The 25,137-nt window shown below is 42.0% G+C and overlaps 1 protein-coding gene across 3 annotated transcripts in view; it reads right to left on the bottom strand.

Moving 5' to 3' along the window:
• The window catches only part of Myt1 (myelin transcription factor 1), a 61,397-nt gene extending 37,680 nt beyond the window's left edge, over positions 1-23,717 (bottom strand). For all 3 annotated transcript variants that reach the window (XM_085696838.1, XM_085696839.1, XM_048441444.2), the window contains exons 1-2: positions 23,402-23,717; positions 7,329-7,429 (exon numbers count right to left, since the gene is read on the bottom strand). The gene's annotated coding sequence lies outside the window, so the exon portion shown is untranslated. The remainder of the gene's footprint in view (positions 1-7,328; positions 7,430-23,401) is intronic.
• Between the last annotated feature and the right edge of the window lie 1,420 nt (positions 23,718-25,137).

The following is a 25,137-nucleotide window of genomic DNA, read 5'->3' on the forward strand; positions in this document are numbered from 1 at the left end:
CTGGCCATTTTCTGACTCAAGCTTTGACGATGGCAGGAAGATTATCCATGAATGACAAGAAAGGGACCAAAAGAAGCAAGTTGGGAAAACGTTGGAGGTTCTGCTGGATAGAGACCATCAGGCTTAATGATATTTCATCCATATTTCCTAGTCCGTCATAGTGCTCCATTCACACTGTTTCAGGTTTCTATATGCCCACAAAAGCCACAGCCTCATGTATATAGCTTTTTTTATAATACAGAGGGATCCTGGCACAGGGAGTAACATCTATTGCTCACCTTGTCAGGCAGGTACTAAGGTACAGAGCATGTTGCTAACCATAGAATTAACTTCTGGAGACAGAACTGGGTCAAATTAGCATAGTACAGGGCCTGGCTTCAATGTCCTTCTTACTGGACATAGGTTTTCATGTTCCTAATATACTAGGGTCATATGGGTAGATACTGGTAGCCTGAGCAACACTGGTCCACACAATCCTCTGGCCTGCTAACGACTACTAAGTCCATTAAAACCCTCACTCACCTAGAGAAGCCCTATAGGGCTGCTTCTTTCAACATGGTCCTTTGAGAAAACCAGGGAAGAGCCACTATGAAGGTGACAGCCATAGATAGAGCATACTGAGGATGAGGGTCCCCAGGTAAACCCTCTTTTTGTCACCATGACAAACCTGAAGAAAGAGATAAAATACTGGCAAGCTCTGTGATTTAGGAAACAATCTTCTCACAGAGAGCAGGACTGGGAGGGGCAGGTGTGCACCCAAGCAGAAGAGTGGCCAATCCAGGCTTCTCTACCTGTCCCCACGGTCAGGAAAGATAAGAGGCAAATCAACATCCGTCCCAGACCATAGATACCACCAGGACAACAAAACTCTGTGTGAGTGGTTTGGCAAAGGGGGAAAGCAAGCGAATGAGATATGTTGCAGAAGGAAGGGAGTGGCAAAAGTCAAACCTCTACCTTACCGACTAGAAAGAAAGAAAATAGAATTTCTCAGTTGGCAGAAGAAAGTCTCAAGTGAACTTTTCTATGATGCAGCCTAGTGTACAGTGTTTTATGTAATTTGTTGAAGAATAAAAATTAAAACCAGGGTAATTTATGCAACCTGTCAGCTCCAGGCTGTGGAGCACAATGCTATAAGTCATGTGTTTATTATAGCCTTCCCATAGAACAGAGACAATTTCTATAATTTCTATTTTTAAAGCAGAGGCTCCCTATGGACCAATTGCTCACATTTAAAGTAAAGAGAGGAGCAGGTGTCAAAGGGACGACATTACATCTATGAGCCTTCAAATGTCGATTGCACTGAGCCTGTGCACAATGCCTTCTGAGGCAGGGCACACAATGCATCTGATTGCCCCATGCCTGTGTTCAGCTGAAATGTAATCTATAGCTTTTTGTGTCAGTTTTCCCAAGGAAATTGGCAGGCATTCTGCTAGATTAAAGTATGCCTTGGCAATTTGGATTTCCTGCGGATAAATTATTCAAAGGGCAAAGAATAGAGAGGGTTACAGGGATGTGTAATGGGCATTGCTTGCAAACTGTGAGCTCCCATTGATGAAGCTAACAGCTGTGGCATTCATTGTCCTGAGCACCTTCTCTTTGCAATTTACTTGTATCAAATATTTAATGTATAAGAAGTTCTCTTCAGTGTGCATAGTTTTGATTTTAGGAGGGAAACTCCTGAACTTGTGGGAGAGAAATCCAAGCTCTTTAATATGATGAGAATGTGTTTACAGACTCTGGATGACTTGTGAACTCAATGCCAAGGGATGATTTTCCTCTCATTTTTTGAAACTGACAGTGGTAGCTGCTGTAGAGGCATCTGGCAAAATATGTGGGCAATTCACATGCTTTTATTTACAAAGCACTACAGAAGACAAACCTCTTACCTAAAGGCTTACCCTTACCCATTAGGCTATCATGCTCAGGGAAGCACTGTGTCCGGTACTGCCCAGACTCACTGACTATTTTGCCTGGCAGCAGACCCCTAGATCTCCTGCCTGCTCCATACAGGGATGGTCCCTGCCTATGGGGGCAAATCACTGATATGAAGGTAGTGAGGTGCTTCTCATTTTCCCTTGCTTTATTTTTTAAAAACCTTTTATTTCTTCCAAGCATAAACAAACAGGACCTCCTGTTTTTGCACAACCCACACAAAACTCAAAGGCCTCTTGCTTTGAGGGTAAAAGGGTCCCTTTGTTGAGATAGATAATCTTGCTACACTACAAGACCTAGTATCTTTTCCACAAGCAACATCTGCTCTGTTTCTCTAACATCAATTTCATACTGTTGATATACTACATCTTAGTTCTGACATTTTATTAGTTTTGCCTTATATAGGAAAATTGGAGAAAATAATTTTCAAATGCAGACACATTGTATTCAGTCATAGCTATTACATTAGCCTGAGAGAACTGTGTCACCATCCAGGCACTAAACTTGATTGCTTGGTACTATTCTTAAAAGCAGTCTCACTGGAGGGTGTTTTTTGTTTTGATGTGTTCTGTATTGCTTTAATAAAGGCAAAACCGGTCATGCGAGTTCTTTTTAAACACAATGACTAGCCCCTTTTCATACTCAGTTGCCAAACTGAGCTCCCTGTGTTGAACCTTTTCAAAGTCAAGTACCAAAATAGCAAATGCAGCAAGCAGCCTCCAAGCCTACAGATTACTCCTGGCTCTGTTCTGGTTGTCTGAGGAATAAACTCAGAACTCAACACAGCTAAAACAACAACAAATATCTGGTCTTTAAGAAGAAATCTTGGGACCAGGCATGAAGGCATACAGTTTTAATTCCAGCACTGGAGAGGGAGAGAGACAGAGCTCTGTGAGTTCAAGGCCAGCCTGGTCTATATAGCAATTCCAAGGCTATCCAGGGCTATATAAAGAGACCCTGTCTCAAAAAGAAGAAGAGGAAGAGAACGAGGAAGAAGAGGAAGAGGAAGAAGAAGAAGAAGAAGAAGAAGAAGAAGAAGAAGAAGAAGAAGAAGAAGAAGAAGAAGAAGAAGAAGAAAGAAGGGAAGAGGAAATAATAAATATAGTTTAGATTTCTAGAAGTTCAGAGATTCCCTAAGCCAATTACTTTTTGTTGACCTTTACCCTGACCTCTGAGGACAGCTGTCCACACCCTCCAGTCCTCCCTACCCACACCTTACCTTTCCACACTGACATTCAAGGGCAAAATATGTGTTGAAATCTGACTCTAGATGAAGATGACCCAGCTTTAGGAGGTTTGCATACAATTCTAGGAAGGTGGTGAGGATGTACAGGAGTGAACACAAGCTCCCTGTTCTCAGGGAGCTGCTGAGCCCTGAGAGCCTGAGCAGGGACAGGGACAGTGAACTGACAAGCGAATACCTAAGACTGTCCGGGACAGACACCACAGGATTGGAGTGAGTTAAGCCCAGAAACCACAAGCACCTTTGGAGAGCCAACTCAAATTCAATGGTCAGATGTCTGCTATCTGTCTGACCACCAATCACATTTCTCTGTTCTTAACTAGCTCATCTTCCAAAAGGTCCCTACCTCATGCTGAGGAGAGCTCCTTCCTTCACAAATGTGAGGTCATTCCCTGTCTCCTCCAGAAAGCTGCCCAGGACACATCACGCACAAAGGGCAGATGGAGGAAAGACTGAGTATGTGGGGCAGTCAAAACTATCTTAGAAGCTGGTGCTAGCGGAGGAGGGGTATGTCAGAGGAAGTTGAGCAGACAGCTGCTGAGCCTTGGTAGGAGATTCTGGGCCTCTTGACACTATGGACAATTCATTCTAGCCCTGGACTGTGAGAAGATATTTTAGTGTTTTATTTTACTTAAAATGTACTCTAGCTAGGAGTGGGTGGCATCCCAGAAGAATTAAAGAGAGGAAGAAAGCAGGTAGATTTCTGTGAGTTCAAGACTAGTCTGGTCTACATAGCAAGTTCCAGGCCAGCCAAGGCTACTTAGTGAAACCCTATATCAGAAAAAAAATATGTTCTAAAAAGCTGAAAAATTAGAATAGATTTAGGACAATTTTTAAGTCCATCATGTGGACTTAAAAATAAAATAAAGGACTAAGGTTTCTGTACAACATACTTCTTCTTGAACCCTGGTGGAGAATGTCTGCTTCATCCCTGCCCAGATAAAGGGACTGCAGTAGATACGCAGTTAAAAGGTAGCATAAATTGGTCATCTCACATCCTGCTTCACTTGGCAGTATCTTATTCACTCCATTGAGGGTAAAATGAAATACAATGGTTTGCGTTGTTTTTTACTCTCCTTGTGGCAGCCAAGAGGGATCCTGTCTTGTTCCCTGACAGTACTGTTAATCTGTGCAGGCCCAGGTCTGGATCCACTACTGGGGCAGGGAAGGGGGCACTCCACTTGGGATTTATAAGCATCCTTCAAGCATCAGTATTACTTTCTCCTCCATAAAAACTCCAGTAGGGACCCTCAGAGTCCAGATCCCATTTACTGCCCACCATTATAATTGTCCGTCCTTTTGTATATGAGTTCTAAGCCTCCATATCAGCTCATAGCCACAGAACAATGCAAAAGTTCCTTAGAAGCATAATAAATATTCTACTTTGCCTTATCTGAATATCTGTGACTAAACTATGTGCCAAAACCCCTGTACCCACTAAGAGCCATCATGATACCTCCTGGTTCCTTGTAGCAACAGTTCTGTTCCCCTTTGGGTGATATCCCACTGTGTATCTGACACTCCCTTCACAATCCTTCCACCAATTATTCAATCTGCTTACAAGTAGACCAGTTACCTCCTGTGATATAGAAATGTCACCACTCACAGGGCATTATTCAGTAAATGCCTCGGGAGGGGGACATCTTTTGAACTTCTAAACATGAGGTCTGACTTACTCTAACCCCCAAATGAAAAATTATCATCACCGATTAAGCTACCTGACAAAGCAGCCACATCTGTTTCAAATTTCATAAAAGGAATTTTTTTTGTTTCTTCTTTGAAACATAGTCTTGCTATGTAGCCCAAGCTGGACTTGAACTATTGGCCATCCTACTTTATCCTTCCAAGTGCTGGAATTGCACAGGTATCTAGTTACAAATGGAACTTGTATCTCTCCAGGGTATAATACAACAACATCAAGTCAGACAGCTAGAAAGGAGAGTCACCTCCCTCACTGAAGGTACTTCTTTTAAATTGTCCTTACCAGAGACCCTTGTTCCATAGCTGTCTACTAAGTAGTATGTGTCTTGAGACCACAGGTTTCGATCTCAGATTCAGAAGTAGTTCAAGGATCACCATCTGTGCCTAATATACCAACACATGGTATCCTCTAACATGCCAATACAGGCCTTCTCTGACAGCCCTACACAGTCCTGAAGTATACTGAACTCAAGGTGAGCACACCACTGGTCTTATTATGTGGGCCATTCCTTGGTCCTCCCAGTTGGTTCCTCATTTTAACTCACATCCCATCTTAGATCATTAGCCCCAGCTATCCCTTTTAGTCTCCTCAGTTCTGAGCCATCATCCCTTTCCCATCCTTCCTCCTCTACTGGCCTATTCCTCATCTTAATTTGTTGTTGTACTTTCTTTCTTTTTGAGACAGAATCTCACCATGTAATGGCTATCTTGGAGCTCACTATGTAGTTCTAACTGACTGGCCTTGAACGCACAAAGATGTGTCCAAAGTAAGGATATTGGCCTACAGATGATGCAGTTATGAAGCCTTAGTGCTGCTGAGGGCATGAGTGTCAGTCCCAAGCTCATTACCAACACCGGCATTCTGAACAGTCACATGCAATTCATGGCAGGCTCAAACCCCCTGAGCATGTTGTGCCAGGGCTGTGGGGAAATCAAAGTCCTCCTACCCTACTCTGGACCGAGCAATCACTGAAACTACTTTGTTCAGAGCCTAGGTCAGGCCACTTTCATGGTCACATGATCTGACTCCTTTGGGCTAGAGTAGAGTGAAGTGGGAGAGGTCAAAATTTCAGTGATGGAGATAAATAATATTTTCCATAATATTTAAGACACCAACGATATAAAAGATCCAGAACAGACAAAATGTCACAATTAAATATAGAGAAAAAGATACATACTTAATATGGGCCTTCAACACACTTGTGACAAAATCAAAATTAGTGAGAGTACTTAGCAAAGTGACTGTAATAGACCTCTTAAAATGTCTATTTCCACCACCAGACACAAAGGAAAAGTAATATATTCTAATTGTAAAATACAAGCACCCTCAGATGCTATCCTGCCTTGAACTGCATAGTCTTTGGTATCTGTACCTGAACTGTTCCTATACTGGCTGTCATGCCTAGGTGTTGGTTGAGACACTCGATGCAAAACCTCAACGTGTCAGATAAGAAGTTGACATCTGGGGACTGGAGAAATGGCTCAGTAGTTAAGAGTACTGGTTGCTCCTCTAGAGGACTCAGGTTCAATTCCAGCACCCACATGGCAGCTGTGGGTTACAACTATCTGTTTTAGGGGATCCATGGCACCGGTCATGCACATGGTACACATACATATGCATTCAGGCTAAAATACTCAAAAACATAAAAAAATAAATAAAATGGAAGTTGATATCTAGACACTAAAAAGGTGGTTAATAGCACTTTTTGCTCTTGCAGAGGACCCAGGTTCAGTTTCCAGCACTCACTGAGTAGCTCCCAACTATCTGTAACTTCAGTTCTAGGGGATCCAATGCCCTTTTCTAACCTCTGCAAATACCAGGAATGCACATGGTATACAAGCCTTCATGCAGGCAAAACATTCATAGACATAAAATAAGTACCTCTAAAATAAAAAGCGGTTAGCATCTGACCTCCAGGTATGGACGCCCCATGCTTCTCTCTACCTTGACTCCCAGCTCTGATGCCACCTGTTCTGGAGATCTGGTCTCAGACAAAGCAAGTCAGTGGGAAGTTGTAGAATTAGGAGGTTGGTGACCAAAACCATGATCATAAATTATGCACTATCCCCAAGCTCAGGAGTGTCCCTGGGAAGCAGTCACATCTATCATGCTTTCTGGGCAGACATTAGGAAGTGGGCATCGTCTTCTACATTTATGAAGATAAAAATAAAGGGTCAGCAGATCTCATGGACCCCTGCATCAGAATTCACTACCAAACCCTGGAGTCTCTGATCTCACCCAGGCCCAGACAGGGAAAATGAATAACAGGTGCCAGTATACATGACTGAGCCCAAGTATGAACACTAAAGCTGGAGAGATGCCTGAAAGGTGAGAATCTATCATCACATGAAGTTTTATCTATTTAGTCATTCTTTTTACTCTAACTAAAAAACTGACTAGGCGGTCTTGGTTCCCATCTACATTCTGAAGCACCCATGGCCACGCCCTTACTTTGTTGTATCTGCACAGGAAATGTTTCTCAGTTCTGCAGCTGCTGGTCTTGTCTTCCTGTGTCCACCTCTGGGTCAGAAGTTTGCCCCGGAACTCATTTTCTGAGGGTTTAAGAGAACAGAGGTTCAGAAAAGGGAACTCTGACAAATATCAGCCAGACAGACTCAAGAACAGAAAGAGAAAAAAATAAAAGATACTTTTTAACATAGCATTTATACAGTCTCTGAAATCTATCCAACAGACAAATTCATGCCTTATGGTTGTTCTGGGGTGAAATGATTTGAAAGCAGAGGTTCTACACCATGGTCTCACCTCTGGTGGCTACTCTACACGTGTGCCACCAAGTGTAGACATCTATATACATGGCTGTTTCAAGTAAGGGCACTAGTATAACTCATATGAGACCTACATTGGAAAAAAAAAAGCTGGCATTGAGGAATTTTGAAAATTAGATGATTAATGAATAATTGCTCAACCATAATTGCATCTATTATTATCCCAAAAGAATGTGCAACTCAGATTAATTTGCTTAATAAACACATTAAACTACTCAACTTCTCAAGAGTATACTGACTGAGGAAAGTAAAGTCCATTCAGTGGGCCTGATCAGCTCTGATAACATTACCGCTCACAATGAGCCCTGAGCCCCATCAGCCCTCATTGCTTGTTTTTTGGTGTCTTTCCTCTTGGTTTCTATTTCTCTCCAAGGCAATGACTATACTTAATATTTAATTCTCATAGTTCATATAAATTCACACATCTAAGCAGAAGCTGAACACATCAGCTGGACATGACAAAGAAATGCATTGTGTACCTATTCCCTGAACGTCATTCCCTGTCTCCATGACAACCTGCTTTCTATGCTTCAGAGTTTCAAAGGAAGGTCATTAGTAACCAACAATAAAAACAGGAAATGAATATTTCTACACTCGTCTCCTTCTCCTTGGAATTATGCTTAAATTTTGCTAAAGGCAGATCAAGTACATGCTATCATAAACATTATATTCCCCATCATTATTCTATATTTTTGATGGGGTGCACACTCAAAGCTGTTTTCATCCAGAATTCTACCTCTTGGCCCTAGTAACTCTGTGTCTTAACCAGAGCATCCTCTTCTTTCTTGTAAATAGCTTCATTCCCTTAAAGAGTTCAGATTCCCTTCATGAGCCAAGACAAAGAAGGAATTAGATGTTGCCAAAGGTAAAATGTCTTCAAAGAAACAGTGAGTCTATAGGACTTGGCACATCCTACATGCATATACCTACTATATGCCTTTCTCTCCTTGAACTTGGAGTTCCATATATGGAAATGCTGAGAAAAGGCTTCACTTGACTATAAAGAAGAGAGTTTCAGAATCTTTTCCACAATTCAAGGTCTTTGAGTCCCATCTATAGAAGGAGATTAATGGTCATCGTCACTGAGCGGGTACCAGGCACCTTTTACTGCAGGTATACCTGCGTGTGTGTGTGTGTGTGTGTGTGTGTGTGTGTGTGTGTGTCTTTGAGCCTTGTATCGGGAACTGTAATCTCACACTTGGGTACCCAGAGAACCACTGGGCAACTGACACCAACAACATGAGGTGTCTAAGAATGGGATCCATGCAGAAGAGGCCAGGCAGCCTTGCCCCATTGGGAAGAATATATAATTAGAAAATTCTACACATGAACAGTCAAGAATTATACCAGCTATTATGTACTCTTCATGGGCACTGACATATAAGGGTTATCATGTGTCCCCACTGTAATATTAGGGAACTGGGAGACAACAGGACTGTGAAGTGCTCAGGGTTCTGATTCTGAATATCTGGCTCAGGAAAGATGCTACAGAAGCCTGTGCACTGACTGGTTCATGAGGATCAATCAAAACTATTTGTTATAGTGGCATACACAAATATGTGAGGCAACTGGGTCATATCAATGCCTATTGGAAGGGCGTACTTAAGGTCTATGCTATGAAAGGTGTTCAGGAAACTACCTATACTGAAGTTTCTCCTGTAGGTCTCTTCTGCTTCTCAAAAGATAACAGACATAACCTGTTATCTGAAAAATGGCCTGCATACATATCTGAAAAATGACCTGCAATGCTCTATGCGATGATAGATAAGCAGTGTGCTGTACTTTCCAACCTCATCATTCCTCAGAACTTGGAAATCAGCCTTCTGGGGTTCTCCACCATGCTTAGCCCAAGAACTACTACTGCTTTAAGTCAACCTGAGACAACACATCAACACGGCAAAATACCAAGATCTTAAAATCATCCACTCCCTAAAGGGTGGCTCTTATCAATCAGTGGTAACAAAGACAATGAGCATCTCAGGAAAAAGAGCAGAACATTGGTTTTTCCTTTCACCCACTAGAAACAGAGCACATGGTTCAGCAAAACACTGACACCCAGGTTAAAACTTTGTATAAAAGAACCTGAAACCAGCATGACACAATTTTGCTTCCTTTGTCCAAAAAGTTTCTTAAAACAATAAGTCAACAGTGTGAGGTTCTGTTATGGTCCCTTTATCCACCCTAGGACCTACAGTATGAATGACCAACCAGTCTAAGGAGAACCCTACCCAAGAATGTGGAAACCAGCAGTTTTTCTTTCCACAGATTCACAGTGGTATCATCAAGTAGTCCATAGCTCATGCTGGCCTTACCCTAGGGTCACCTTGCCCTCTAATATTTAACACCTTTGTACACAAAGTGGGAGTAGTTACTTGGAGATTGACAAACATTTGGAAGAGCCCATGGTGATGTTTGAAGGCAGCATTGGTATTGGCACCATCACCACATTTACTATCAGAAGTTGACTAAGGAAGAAGTTTTGGTCAAACAAGATCATTTTGGGGATCATCAGGTCTCTGATGAGCTCATCTGAATCCTATTCCTCTATGTAAACAGCCTCCACATTGGAGAACACACTGCTCAGAAAACAACACCCTATAGCCAGGGTAGGGTGTTCATTGCAATCTCTGTTGAAGACCTTGAACCCTCCATGCTGACCATGACCCTCTGTGTTTGTCCAACAAAGGTCCCAGATCCATAGTTACAGGACTCTGTGAAATAAACAAACTCAGCAAAGCAACCAGGGCCTGCTTAGCCTAAACCACAGGAAAGGCAGTTATCCTTAACAAGACGAAGATATCCGATACAAGCTATGAGAAGGTCAGAACTCAAATACAGCCATTATCCTCTGGATGATAGGCCCACATCCTTCTGCTCAGTTGTCCTGTAGACCCAGGCCTGGGAACCTGGGAAGAGCTCAACAATTGGCCTGCTGGTTCCTGTCTCAGATTTTGGACCCTGGTACCCCACTGTACAACGTCATGGAAGACAGAACCTCCTTGATTTTTCCTGGACCATCTTGACTCAAGACAAGTGACCTGTAAACTTGTTCCTCTGGGGACCACAACAGATTCACTGGGGGAACCTACTAAGGAAATCCTCTCTTTAAGGAAAGCTCTTTGGCCCTTTCATCCCCTATTGGAGAGCTTGGCTCCCAATCCATCTGACTATTGATGCCACCTATTCCTCTAAAGCATCAAACCTTTTTTTCCACTCTTCACCAGGCTGAGGCAGGAGAATATGTAAAATACAGTTGGTCTGGACCTCACTCTTCTTCCTGTCACAGCCTTCCCAGAGATGGTGTGCCTCCAATGGCGTGTGGTGCTCCTGCATGCACAGCAGGCCTCTCCTGGTCTCCCAGGCAGACAGACCTCAGAAGCCCTTTTCTTTCCCCTTCCCACCCTTTCCACAAAATCCGCTGCTGACCAAAGCTTTCTGAATCTCACTGGGACTGCTTCTGATCTCTCCAAATGTATTTTATGTATGTTTGTTTTGTTAGTTTGTAAAAATTGACAAAACGAATATAAAATCCTCATGGTAATTTAAGGAATATAGAATAACCAAAGCAAATTTTTAAAAAACAAAGTTGGAGACCTCACACTTCCCTGTTTCAAAACTTACCATAAGACTAGAATTAACAAGATAATATCGTATCCCCATGGAATAAACACATAGATAAGTGAGATAGACTCAAAAGTAAAAAAGTAAACTTTGCGTTTTTATCAGTAGGTATTCAACAATGGCATTTGAATAGCTTAGTGGGAAGAAAAATCTTTTTAACAAATGTACCGAGACTAATGGCATCCAAAAGAATGAAGCTAGACCTCATACACTTAAAAAAAAAATGCAGCTCACAATATATCACAGATCTACTTAAAAGACTAAAATTTTTAGAAATCCTAAGAGAAAACCCTCTTGACTTTGGATTAGACAACTATTTATTTATTGCATACAATACTAAAGTAACAAACCAAAATCATGCATGGTGACACATACTTATATCCCAAGACTATGAAGGCTGAGGCAGAAGAATCACAAGTTCAAGGTCATCCTGGGCTACAAAGAAAAACCAAATCTTGAAAAAAAAAATGGTATAGGTCTAAAGAGATGACTCGGTGATTAATATTGCTTGGTATTCTTACAAAGCATCTGGGTTCCATTGCCAGTGTCTACATGGCAGTTAACAACTATCTGTAACTCTAGTTCCAGAGGACCTAGGGTCCTCTTCTAGCCTCTGAAAGCACTGCATGCACCAGCTACACATACACATGCAGACAAAACATTCATACATATAAAATAAAAATAAATGAAATTTTAATTGATATATATTAGACTTTTTCCTGGCTAGTTTTGTTTGTTGCTAGTGTTATCTGAGAGGAGGAACCACAACTGAGAGGATGCCTCCATAAGACTAGCCTGTAGGCAACCTGTGGAGCATTTTCTTAATTAGTGACTGGTGTGGAAGGTCCCAGTCCATTGAGGATGGGGTCACTTCTGGGCAGGTGGTCCTGGGATGTATAAAAAAGCAGACTGAATGAACCATGGAACGCAAGCCAGTAAGTGGCACTCTTCCATGGCCTCTGTTGCAGTTCTTGCCTCCTGGTTCCTGTTTGGGTTTCTTCCCTGACTTCTATCAGTGATGTGATGTAACCTGAAGAGTTGTAAGATGAAACAAACCCTTACTTCTCAAGCTGCTTTTGGTCATGTTGTTTTTATCACAACAATAAAAATTAACTAAGACAGGTTTCACAATGTTTAAAATATTTGTCTTCAAATAATATTGTCAATGAAATTCTCCTAGACTACAAGAAGGTACTTGCAAATCACATGTTTGAAAAAGGATTTATGGTGAGAATAAAAAACTCTTACAACTCTTAAATAAGACAAATGAATCACTTAAAAATTCAAAGAATTTGAAAAGATATTTCTCCAAAGACAATATATAAATGGATAATATACACTATTACAATGGACCTCAACATGAGTTAAACGCAGATCAACCGTGAGAGTATCACTTCACTCTCACTAAGATAGTTAGAACAAATTTAAAACCAGACAAGTACAAGTTATGATCTGTAAGACTGGAATCTCCATTGTTACTGATGGAAATATAAAATAGCAGTCACTTTGAAAACATTCTGGCAACTTTAAGATTTTTTTTTAAGATTTATTTTTATGTGTATGCATGTTTTACCTGCATGTGTGTCTGTGCACCATGTACATGTCTGGTGCCCACAGAGTTCAGAAGAGAGCGTCAGATTCCCTGGAACTTATGTTAGGAATGGTTGTGGGCTACCATGTGGTTCTAGGAACCTAACCCAGGTCCTTTGCAAGAGTAACAAGTGCTCTGAATCACTCCACTATCTCTCCAACCCCAATTATAAAGATGTAAAATGTAGTTACCATCTGACATGTGACAATTCTGTTCCTAGATATCTGTGGTGGCTTGAGTAGGAATAGCCACTATAGGCTCATATGTTTGAATGCTTAGTCACCAGGGAGTGACTAGAAAGATTAAGAGATAAGGCATTGTTGAAGGAAATGTGTCACTGGGGTGGGCTTTGAGGTTTCAAAAGCCCAAAACAGGCCTAGGTCCTCCCTCTTTGCCTACAGATCTGGATTTAGCTCTCAGCTACTGCCCTAGCATCTGCCATGGGTCACCTTACTCCTTACCGTGATGATAATGGGCTTAACTCCTAAAATTGCAAGCAAGCCCCAAATTAAATGCTTTCTTTCCTAAGAGTCATCTTGGTCATGGTGTCTCTTCACAGCAACAAAACAGTGACAAACACAATATCTACCCAAGAGGAGTGAATAATGCAAAACATGATCACATGGCATTTGTCAATAAAAAAATAATAGTGTGCTCATATACTCCACATGTGGGCAAATCTTCAAAAAATGATTAGTAAAAGAAGTCAGACACATACACACACACACACACACACACACACACACACACACACACACACAAAACCATATGTGCAGAACAGGCAAGTCCCTAGATTAAGAAAATAGACCCATAGTTGCCTTGGACTAAAAGGAGAGATGCAAACAGGAATAACTGTTTATGGTAAAAGGTTTCTCTTTGAAATAATAAAAGTGCTCTAAAATTAGATTGTGGTGATGGATGCACAACACTATAAGTATGTTAATATCACTGCCTTAAATAAGTCTAATAAGTGAACTGAAGTTACATGAAAATTGTATTTCAAGCCAACATGATGGCACACGCCTTTGATCCCAGCCCTCAGGAGGCAGAGGGAGGCAGATCTCCACGTTTGAGTTCAGCCTGGTCTACAGAGTGAGTTCCAGGACAGTCAGAATGGCACAAAGAAACCCTGTCTTGAAAAACAAAAACAAAATTATATTCTAATAAAATTGCTTTTTAAAAAAAGTCAGTGGTGCCTACAAGAGTGCCATGCAGGACTTGCACACACATAGACAATCTCAGAGTTAGACCCACAGCAGGAGACAGGTCCGTAAGCACTGACTTTCTACCTGCTCGGAGAGGACGACACCATTTACAGAGTCTTATGTGCCCTCAAACCCCTGAAAATAAAAGCTATGAAAAGAACGCATACCAGCAGCTTACAGAGTGAACTAAAAGATAAAGATTCAAATTTCAGTATGAGGGGGGCTGGAGAGATGGCTCAGAGGTTGGGAGCACTGCCTGCTCTTCCAGAGGTCCTGAGTTCAGTTCCCAGCAACCACATGGTGGCTCACAACCATCTGTAATGAGATCTGGTGCCCTCTTCTGGTCTGGTGGCATACATGCAGACAGAACACTGTATACATAATAAATAAATAAAATAAATCTTTAAAAAAAAAAAAAACAAATTTCAGTATGAGGCTATCTAGGGAGAAGATTCTAGATTCACTTCAATAGAATTATCGAATGGATGTTTACATCAAAAAATAGCATTCTGTGTGCTGGAAAGACAGTTCAGCGGTTAAGATCACTTGTTGATCTTGCAAAGGACCCAGGTTCAGTTCCCAGTGCCCACATGGAAGCTCATAGTCATTCCTAACTCCTGTTCCAGGTGGATCCAAAATCCTCCTCTGGCCTGCAGGCACCAGGCATGTACATGAGACACACACACATACAAACTTATACATAAAATAAAAATAAATCTTTTAAAAAAACAAAACAAAACAAAACATTGTTACAATTAGGAACTGTCCAGAAGAGATAATCTTTTTCCCATAGATGTGTGAGTCCCAGGTCTTGCTGGCATGCCAGCAACTTGTAGGCTACCTCTATAGTCTCCTGCCTGAAGAGGTAGAATCCCAAGTCATTCTTAAATTGTTCTACAGAGCAAGACTGGGCAGCTGAGCCCTAGAGTTAGGTATCAGCTTATACCTTGCTATTCTAAAGGTGAAAAACTTCCTACCTTTTATCTCAATCCTTCATCTTCTTCTCCTTGCTACTGTCCAGGGTTAAGGCAAAGCCAAGAAAAGAAAGAAGGAAAAATCAAGCAAAATAATAAATAATATAAAGGCCACAAAGCCAGCCACAGCTCATTGTAGACTCTAGGAAACAACTCCCTGGGGTCCTAGGAAGACAAGACCCTAGAGACAATGACCTAACTCTAACATTTTACCATGAGCTACTAAGATGAACCCAATTCTGGGGCCACAGGCTAGCCTCTAATCTCTAGCATGATACTCTTGGCATAGAGCAAGACAAGAGAACAAGGAAAACAGTGGGGAGATAAGGAGCATACACTGGCCAATCAGGAATGACCTGAACATCAAAGGAAGGCTAATGAGATCACACAGATATCCTTAAAAAAATATCAAACTGAGGGGTCTGGATAGGTGGCTGAAGAGGTGGGTTAGTAGTTAGGAGCACTGACTGCTCTTCCAGACATCCTGAGTTCAATTCCCAGAACTCACATGTTTGTTTACAACCATCATAACTGTAGACCCATAGGATCTGGTGCCCTCTTCTAGTGTGCAAAGGTACATGCAGAAAAAACACTCATATTCATAAAGTATATAAGATAATAAATCTTTAAAAAAATAATGAAGTGAGAGTCTAAAGGAAGATGCCTCCACAATGTCTAAATGTTTTCTTCTAAAGACTAATTAATTGAAGAAGGAAAAGAGTGGCATTGGGAACACACTGGAATGGTCCATCTGAATGAGTGAAAAGCTGGCATGTCAGAACAAGGAACACAAGAAAGGCAAAGAGAGAGAAATTTCACTTTGGTGTTCCTATATAACCTGAGTTCAATCACAGGCAATGCCAAACAACCCTAAATTGAAGGGCATTCTTCCAGTGCTCTTCAAAAGGCTCACATAGTGTGGAAGTCATTCCTATTTCAAACTGACCAAGATAAGACACTAGGATCCAGCACAACCCTCATGGGTCTGAAAACTAAACCAGCAAAGGTAAGAGGGGCCTTCCCTGAAAGATACACCTGCCAGCATCCCTAGCAGCATACTCTCAAGGGAGTCAGAAGAAACGGTTTTGTTCTCTACTTGAAATGTTTCTGTGGGTTTGAAACTGTTTCCAAAAACAAACAAAATTTTAAATAACATGGATAAGAAAAATAATTTAAATTACCAGGATCAGTAGAGTCCTTCGTGAAAAAATAAGATTGAAGCAAAACAAGAGGGAAGTCTTTAGGTACAACCCAACCCCTTAAGCACCTGCCCTCTATGGAGGTTCTTCTTTGCACCCTCCTACCTCCACCCAATACATTGACCTCCAACTCACAAATCTGCTGCACAGGCTCAACGCCTTCAAAATTTGAAAATATTCAAAATCTTTTTTGAATTGCTGCTTGGAACTCTGCTTCTGGCCTAGTGAAAATCCAGAAATCATCCCCAGACCAGAAAGTATGGCAGCCTAAAAGTGTAGGGAAGGGTGGGATCCTAGAAACTGCGTGGCTGTTTCCATCCATACAAACGCTTTTGGACCCTTGTCTCCCTACCATCCCTGCCAGAGTCCCTGAAGCTCCAAAACTGCAACCTTTTCCTCGGCAACCCTTCCAACGCTGGAAAAATACAGTTACAATAGGTGTTTCTGGTCCTAGACTTGGTAGGTAGGAGTGGGCAGATTCAAGGACAAAATAGCTTTTAGGAGGAAACAAACAGAGCTGAGAGGGAAAACGGAGCAGGGTTTGCTCTTTTCTTTCTGATTTTTTTTCTTTCTTTTCCTTTCTTTCTCTTTTCCTTTCTTTCTTTCTTTCTCTCTCTCTCTTTCTTTCTTTCTTTCTTTCTTTCTTTTTTAAGAAAGCTAGAGTGGAAGGAGTAGAGTGAAGACTTGCTGTGTGGAGCAGACAGACCTGCTTTTGCTGAGTTTAGGTGAAAATGAGAGAAGAGAGAGGTGGGGGGAGGGGAGTCGGGAACTCTACAGCTTTGCACATTTCTCTCATTATTTTGCTTCTAAATCAGCCTCTCTGGTACTTTCTCTTTTCAATAAAAGCCAAATGCAAGCCATGTCCCCTAATCTTTCCAACAGCAGCTCACTGCTGAGAAAATAATACAGATGTAACTTCCAACATCACACACTTTCTTTTTCATTTATATGCAAATAGTGACCTTTCACCCAGGCCGCCTCAAAGAAGTGTTTCCTTAAAAATGCAAATAGCATGTTGCAGGCTGTTACTATGGTTGAGTCTTTCTTATATTATTATCATTATTTCTTTTAACCTTACCAGTGCTGCAAAAACAGCAGCTAAACTGCTCTGCAGTAATAATGACTTTTCAAACCAAATCACAGGACTGGCTCTTCAGGAGACCTGTCACTGGAGGCTGCCAACAGAGAAAAAGGATGTCCAACCCAGGCAGGCAGCGGTATCCCAAACAGACAGCGTCTCATTGCTTTTACCCATCAGTAGCCGCAATAGTGGCACCGCCACATAGCCTGGTCTCAGCTCCAACAAAGTGTCTAGACACCAGTAGGACTACTCTGACCCGTTCAGTCCCAAGTGGAACTTCACACTCAGCCCTAACCTGCACTGGGATGGGGAGAACTCAAGATGCTGTTGGAGCATCAACAATCACCATGCAAAACCCACCCAGAACAGTAAAGGTAGAGATTCTAGAAAGAAGTGGTTCCCCAAAGCCACTTAAACAGCAGAAAATGGGCTAAAGAAGATGCTAGTAGAGAGAAATAAGCACAACCAAGTTGTTTAGAGGCACTTCAGGGCTCATTCCTGATTGACACCTTGATCAGACCGGGCCCACCTGTGAACTCTAGGGAAATACCTGCAGTTTCCCCTGAAGAGCTGGTTACGTTAGGAAAGCAGGTGGTAGATAGCCAGGCTAATAGCTGGCCTCACTGAGTCATGACCAGAAACGTCACCTTTTCAAACCAAGCAAAAAATGGACTTGCTATGTGAACTCTGAGGCCAAGTATAGGCCCTGCTCTTCTCTGCAGGATAGAAAGGCAGGTTGAGTTCAGAATTACATGTACTAGTGATATCTCAGAGGTATCCCGGCACTAAGACCAAATAGGCAGCTGTATCTAGACTGGTATTGTTACCCATGAATTCCAGAAACTCTCCTGATAAAGCAGTCTAGCTCAGAAAGGAGCAGACTCTATCTCTTCTCTCCCTTGCCTTGAATACCTGGGAGATGATAGCTTTAAAAATAGCCCCATTTTCTTCTTTCCATCCCAGTTCCTTTAATTCTAAGACCCCTACTCAAATTCAAATTTGGCTAAAGAAGTACAAGCCCAGACAACTACATCCTGCCCACAACCTTACCATCGTGCCCTAAGGAGACATCTCTACTCAGCAAGAGCCCACTGCAAATTTTCAGGTTTAACATTATGAAAAGTGAGTACTAATTTTCCAAACCATATACACAGTGCTCAATATAGATGCCAACAGAAAGTTTTGGAGAAAACACAATATGTCAAACCTTCCATAAGCCTTATCTCTTGAGCCACTGACTGGCAAAAAGAATGATGTCCAGTATGAGGGCTTAACAATGAAGTCTACCAGGTCTCCAAATCATAGACCTCTGTACTAACTCACAGCTCCCAAAACCTTCAGCGGTTCTATAGGAAAAGTTGAGTTCTAACTATTGTTCAATACCAATTTGGGTTTGTATCCATTCTAAACAGTACTGAATACCACCATGCTAGGGCCAGTCACACAAGCAACCTGACAACAGCTCAAACTATATAGCACCCACATTCCTTCTCCTCACATCTGGATCATAAGACATCATTCCCACCTGCCCAGCCATCTTGCTCAATGTGACCCTAGGTAGCCTCTGCATATTCACAGCAACCCTCCAAGAACCTGTCTACCTGCGCCCTCCTGGCACAGGCAATGTTCCCAGGCCGCAGTCCCACCTGGACCCAATTCTCCCTGGATGCATCTATACAAACCCAAACCTATCTCTTCATTGCCTGTTCACAAAAACATATTCCTAAAGACAAGACAAGCTACTGGGCAGAGACTCTCAGAAGGTCAGGGGTGTCATAAGACCACAACACCATATCTGACAAACTCTCCTCTTTCTAAAAGAGAGCCTAATACAGACCAAGCAGATGTTCTGGCTAAAGATTAAATTGTCTTCTGAGCCAGGCATGGTGGTGTATGCCTTTAATCCCAGCACTCAGGAGGCAGAGGTAGACAAATCTCTGTGAGTTCAAAGTTTCTACATAGTGGTTTCCAGGTCAGGTTAGGGATACATAGAGAGACCATGTCTCACCAAACCAAAAATAAAGAGCTGAAGAGATGGCTCAGCAGTTAAGAGCACTGGTTGCTCTTCTAGAAGACTGGGATTCAATTCCCTGCACCCATATGGCAGCTTACAACTATCTGTAGCTCCAGGACTAGAGGATCTGATGCACTCTCTGGACTCCCAGACTAGACATGAATGTAGTAGGTAAAACATCCATACACATAAAACTTTAAAAATATAATAGTAAAATAAAATAAAATAAAATGTCTTCTGGGTTGTATTCATTACTTCTTATTAAAATAGCACTAATTTTTTGAAATTAAAAAAAAGATGAAGCAATAGATGAAGTTGGTCTCCTTATAAGAAAAGCACACACTACATACAGGGAGGGAGGGCCTTAGTCCTGCCACAAGTGATGTGACAGATTTTGACTCCTCATGGGAGGCCTCATCCTCTCTGAGGAGTGGATGGGGATGGGGTGGGAAGAAAGTGGAAGGAGTGGGAAGGCAGGAGGGAGAAGGAACTGGGATGGGTATGTAAGATAAGATTGTTTTAAAAATAAAAAAAATTAAATAATCAAATTTTCACAGTCCAAAGAAGGAAGAAAGAAATAAAAAGAAAAGCACGTTAACTCCTAAAGCCATTAACTAAGAAGAGAGGAGGGTTAAAACTGCATTGGGTGGATTCTAAGAACACTAGCTTGGCAGAAGACTGAAATCAAACATTTTAATTAAAGTGAAAACGCCTCTCACACAGTTTTGTTTGGGTTTCTAAGTATTATTTGGGGAAATTTAGCATCTGTAGGGAACACAAAATATTCAAGAACCTAAAGTGACTGTCACAGCACCTTCTACTTGGAACCCTAGAACCTGCTCTCCACTGAACATTCTGTGGAGTCTTCAGAAAGCAGAAAGTCTGGCTGCATAGCAACAGCCGCTACTCTCTTCCTTTCAGAAAGTCAGCATTTTTCTTTCTCTTTCTTTCTTTTTTTTTTTTTTGCCCTTTTTGAAACAGTGTCTCATATAGCCTATATTCAAATTTACTATAAAGTCAAGGATGGCCACGAACTTCTGATTTCCCTGTTTCTAGTTCCCAAGTGTAGGGATTACAGGTGAATGCCATCATACCCAGTTTATGCAGTACTGAGGATCAAACACAGGACTTTATATGAGCAGGACAAGCATTCTGACAATTGAGCCACACCCCTAACCCTTTAGTCTCTTGGATTCCCTCACCCCTGAGCTGGACACCAAACCCAGGACATTGTGCTTGGTAGGCAAGTGTTCTTCCACTGAACTAAATAGTCCCTTCAAAAACCTTCTAAATGTTCCCCCCCCCAAAAAAAATGTTTTTCCTATAAACTTAGATCACAAAATTCCAGTTAAAATTACATATGTAACCAATGAACTTTTAATTACTTGTGAATAAGTTCGATGAAAAGCAGAAAAACAGTCCTAAGACAAGAAGGTTTCCAGCAATAGAGAGAAGAAAGAAGGATCTGCTCAGGGTTCCATAGAGAAAAGCCAACAAACAAAGGCTCTGCAATGTTTTTCTAACAGAGCACAAGATACCTGAGTAACATACCAGTGCCCAGAGTACCCGTGAGTCAGGACCAACAGAAACAGCCTCCTCTGCCACTCTCAACTCCCTGCCTCCTGCCACTCGGAGTCAGTGCTGACCAAGTTGTTCTGGCTGCTCTTGAACCCACCCTACCTCTAGCCCAGGCAGTAGGACTGCTCTATTATAAACAACCTATTTTTTAAAGCAGAAGTGCCCTTCACATGAGTGTATCCAGGAAGGGCTCATTCTCTAACAATCTGCTTGCTTCCAGTGAGCAGCTATTGGAGGCCTAATAGCTTCCTGGCACTTTGTCAGTTTGTAGGTACCTTGCCTATTGTGTTCACCCAGGGCTGGGAAATACAAACCAGCATTTCGAGCAGTCCAGCTACTGCTGGGCCGGCCATGCCAGATGTGACCTGCTGAGTTCTGAGTCAGTCTTTCTACGTGGCTGGCATTGGCCTCCTCTACCCCATGCCACATGCTCACATACAATCTCACCCTTACCTTCATCTGCACATTTGCTAACCAGGACTAAAGGAGGATCGGGCTTCCAAATAAAGGCAGTGAGAGGTCCAGGCAACACCAGATCGACCCTGCCACCAGCATGGTGCAAAACAGTGGTCCACAGCAGTCAATCTACATTTCCATGTGCCCTGCCAGTCCTTCCTGACACCCATAACATTCACAGGTGTCCAAACAGAAGATGCCACAATACCAACGCAGGTAAACTTTGCAGCTCTAAAAGTAAGAAAGGTCTCATGCAGCCCCTGAGAGTTTAAGACAATAGTACAAGACCTGGGGTTACCCCAAGGCCTACAGGCAATACCCTTAGTTGCTCTTCAGACAGAAGCAGTTTCCTGTCCTGGAGGAACTCCTAGGACTAAATTTAGGCTCTATACTCCAAAGACTAAAAAAGCATGTTGATCCAGGAGGAAAAGGCTTACATACTCTTGAACTCTTGAAGTATATTATTGCTCCACCTTCTGGTTCAACAAATTCCTTGAAGTCCAGCACCACCAAAGTGCCTGGGAATCAGGTATCCTTCTTTCTGACAAAAAAATTCTATGAAGTTACTCCTTTCTTTTTTAAGACAAACTGTCTCAACCTGCCCTCTTCTTCTCAAGGAGCACAGCTTGAAGAGGGGTAGGGTCATGCCTCGGCTGACAGCAGCGTCCCACTTGGTGCATAACACTGTAATCTTTGCTTTCCACTCTTTTGTTTATTGTTAGTTAGCACAGCCATAAGAACTAAGGTGATAGTCACAGTCAAAGACCAATAGGAAGGAATCCTAGTGGCAAGGATAGTCCCCCACACTATTGGCACCTCAGGAACCAGCACATCCCCTTAGAGTCAATTAAATATTCCCCTCTCAAGTCTGCCTCAACACCTTCCTGTTTTAGTTCACTTGACCACTAACCTCAAAGATAGCCTCAGGACTAAGATTTCTTTTTTAAGACATTGAGATAAAATTCATCCTTTCCCTCCCTCAAAAGGACAATTAAAATCATTACAGTCATTATTGTTTATTATTATTATTATTGTTGTTGTTGTTGTTGTTGTTACAGCTACACAATTTAATGAAAGACCAAGCATATGTAATCTTCAAGCCACTTCTCAGAAGCTTTTTCTCAGAAATTAAACAACCGACTATGCCAGACAATGGTTCAGAGGTGATGTTGGACAAGAAAGCCTCTGTAACTCAAAGCAGCAGGCAATGAACAGCCACATACAAACTTCCCTATACTTGTTTATTTCCCTAATTCATAAAGAACATAAATCTCGTGAACAGAACCAAGTCCACACTTCCAAAGCACACTTGTGCATAATGCCATCACTATGTTCAAAGCTCAAACTGACTTCCTGTTTTTACATATGAAAATCCAGTTACACTGGCACCACAATCATACATCCCAAACAAACAAATACACATAAGGAAGAACTGAGAAGAACAGTAACACCAAATGCTACCCGTCGATCCCACAGACACATGCACCCTGCGCATTGCTCCTAAAGTTTGGAAGTATGTGACAGGAAGACAAAATGCTCCCAGGATCATCTCTGCTGGGTACCTGGGGTGTGTGTCCCACAAGAAACAGCCGAGCTCCAAGTCTCTGCTTCAGACAGATCTGCTTATTGGGTCAGCATCTTTCTTGGACACAGAGCTTCTGGGTCCTATGGCCCAGGCACATCTGTGTTCCTTTTCCAGAAATACAGATAAAGTTTCTTGTCTTGATCCACAACATCCTCCTCCCCTAATGCCTTTTCTGTATGACATACATGTCCATGAGAATCTCAGAAATGCAGGAAGGACAGAGAAAGAGGAGGAACACAGAGCTCAGGCAGACGGGGAGAAGAAAGCCCTGTCCTTCAGAACAGTTTAAAAAGACATCCCCCAACCTGTTTTTTCTGCAAAGAGAGCCTTCTTAGAAATCCTCTCTGCTCTAACCCTCCCCGTCTCTGTCCAAGGGGAAAAGCTAAGCCCTGAGTATCTGCCTTTGTCAGCGAAAGAACATAACATTGACTTACCTTTCCCCACAGCTATTGTCTGTCCTCTTTCAAAATGACATCACGGAAAGCAATCATGAAATTTACATGGGGGGGTGTGGGGGGAGGACGGGGGAGGGGAAGGCAGCTGCCTCCCTCACCGCAGTCACGTGTGGGGAAGCCTGTGTGTGGGTTTCAATTAAATATCTTCTCCCCTCAGTGTGCGAACTCCTAAGCCAGCTAAAGGCGATGTCTCATTTACTTAATGACCGCTCTCATTAGCAGCGGTGGCACGGGCTGGCGGAGGAGGCTCCTTTGTAAATACGCTACCCATGAACCCTTGGGGCTCCAATATATCTGTTTACTCTCTGAGGTGAAATAAATTTACAGTATAACATCAGAAAGAAGGGTCTGCCAAATTGAAGGTGAGAGGTGTTCCACACCAGTAGATTTTCTGTACACTGTTCTGAGCCTCACCAATACAAGGTGCCCATATCTGCTTAAATAAATCTATAATCAATATACAACAAGACTGGGTTTTCTCAAATGTAAAACACACAAAAGATCATGAAGCATTGTGCCTACCATGTTCACTCCCCTCTTCTTTCTCTGCCAGTGGTTCAGTCCAATAATTCCTAATAGCAGCGACCGGAATGACAGATGCCCTGGGTTAGCATGGCTCTGGCGAAAGTGCTTTACAATATTTATTGGTAGTTAAGAATACAACGTCCCATCATAAAAAAAAATGGATAGCAGAATTTATTTCTCAATAAACTAAGAGTGTTACACGGGCTCATCTGCATACAGAAGTACCAGGAACTTAGGTGGATTTTTTTCATGAATGATACCGAAGGCCAAAGATTAAAACAGTAAAGTATACCAACAAGGAACAGAGCAGAAAATGTATTTTTCTGTTACACTTTCCCTTTTTGTTTTAATGTTTTAAATTCTAAAGATCTCTCAGAGAGTACTAAGAAATCCCTAAGCACTGTTATCCTTACCCTAAAAATATAAATTCACTCTCTGCATGGAGCAGTCCTAAAAATCACCAAGAAGAGAAGTCTCTGGAACGCACACCCTAAGAACACAAACGGCCTGTCAACTTCTTAATCTGCCAGTTCTTAGTTTTCTTACATTTGGGGATGAAGACAGGAGCAACCTCAAGAGACCTCCAGGGTGCTCTTGTTTGTTCCCCCAAAACTCTTCCTTGCACTGATAAATCAGAAACACAGTGTTGGAAATTGTAGTGGGAAACACAAGAATGGAAACTAGATTGAGACCCCGAGAAGACGCCACCACTACAACTAGAAAACAGTACATGCACAGATCAGAAGTTTTTTCAGGTTTTAATAGAAAACAAATATTGTTTCCTAGCAAGTTGTGCAGGACCACAGTGATCTGCTTGATTATCATAGATAGGCTTGAGCCACCAGAAGTGTGAACAAGATAGAGTAAGAATATTAGCTTTCTCAAGGAGAGCAGGTTGTAAGGACCTTGGGGAATGTTAGCGGAAGCCTCTCTTTCATGAACAATCCTTTTTAACATGTAGTTCATTCTCTATGTATTATACACAAACCAGAGCGCTTCATTTCAAAAATCAAGTAAATATGTTATTTCTTATACATACAAATAAAATACAAAATGCATGCAGGGCATCTCTTTAGATCAAGCAAAAAGGAAACAAATGCAAGCCCGCAGTGGTCAAACAAGATGAAATATTTATTAGCCCAGGGAGAACATTTGAGACTCCTACAGTGATTGCCTACCATTTTCCTATT

This window comes from Myodes glareolus, chromosome 10 (assembly GCF_982192425.1).
Source record: "Myodes glareolus chromosome 10, mMyoGla1.1, whole genome shotgun sequence".
NCBI classification, from domain to species: Eukaryota; Metazoa; Chordata; class Mammalia; order Rodentia; family Cricetidae; genus Myodes; species Myodes glareolus.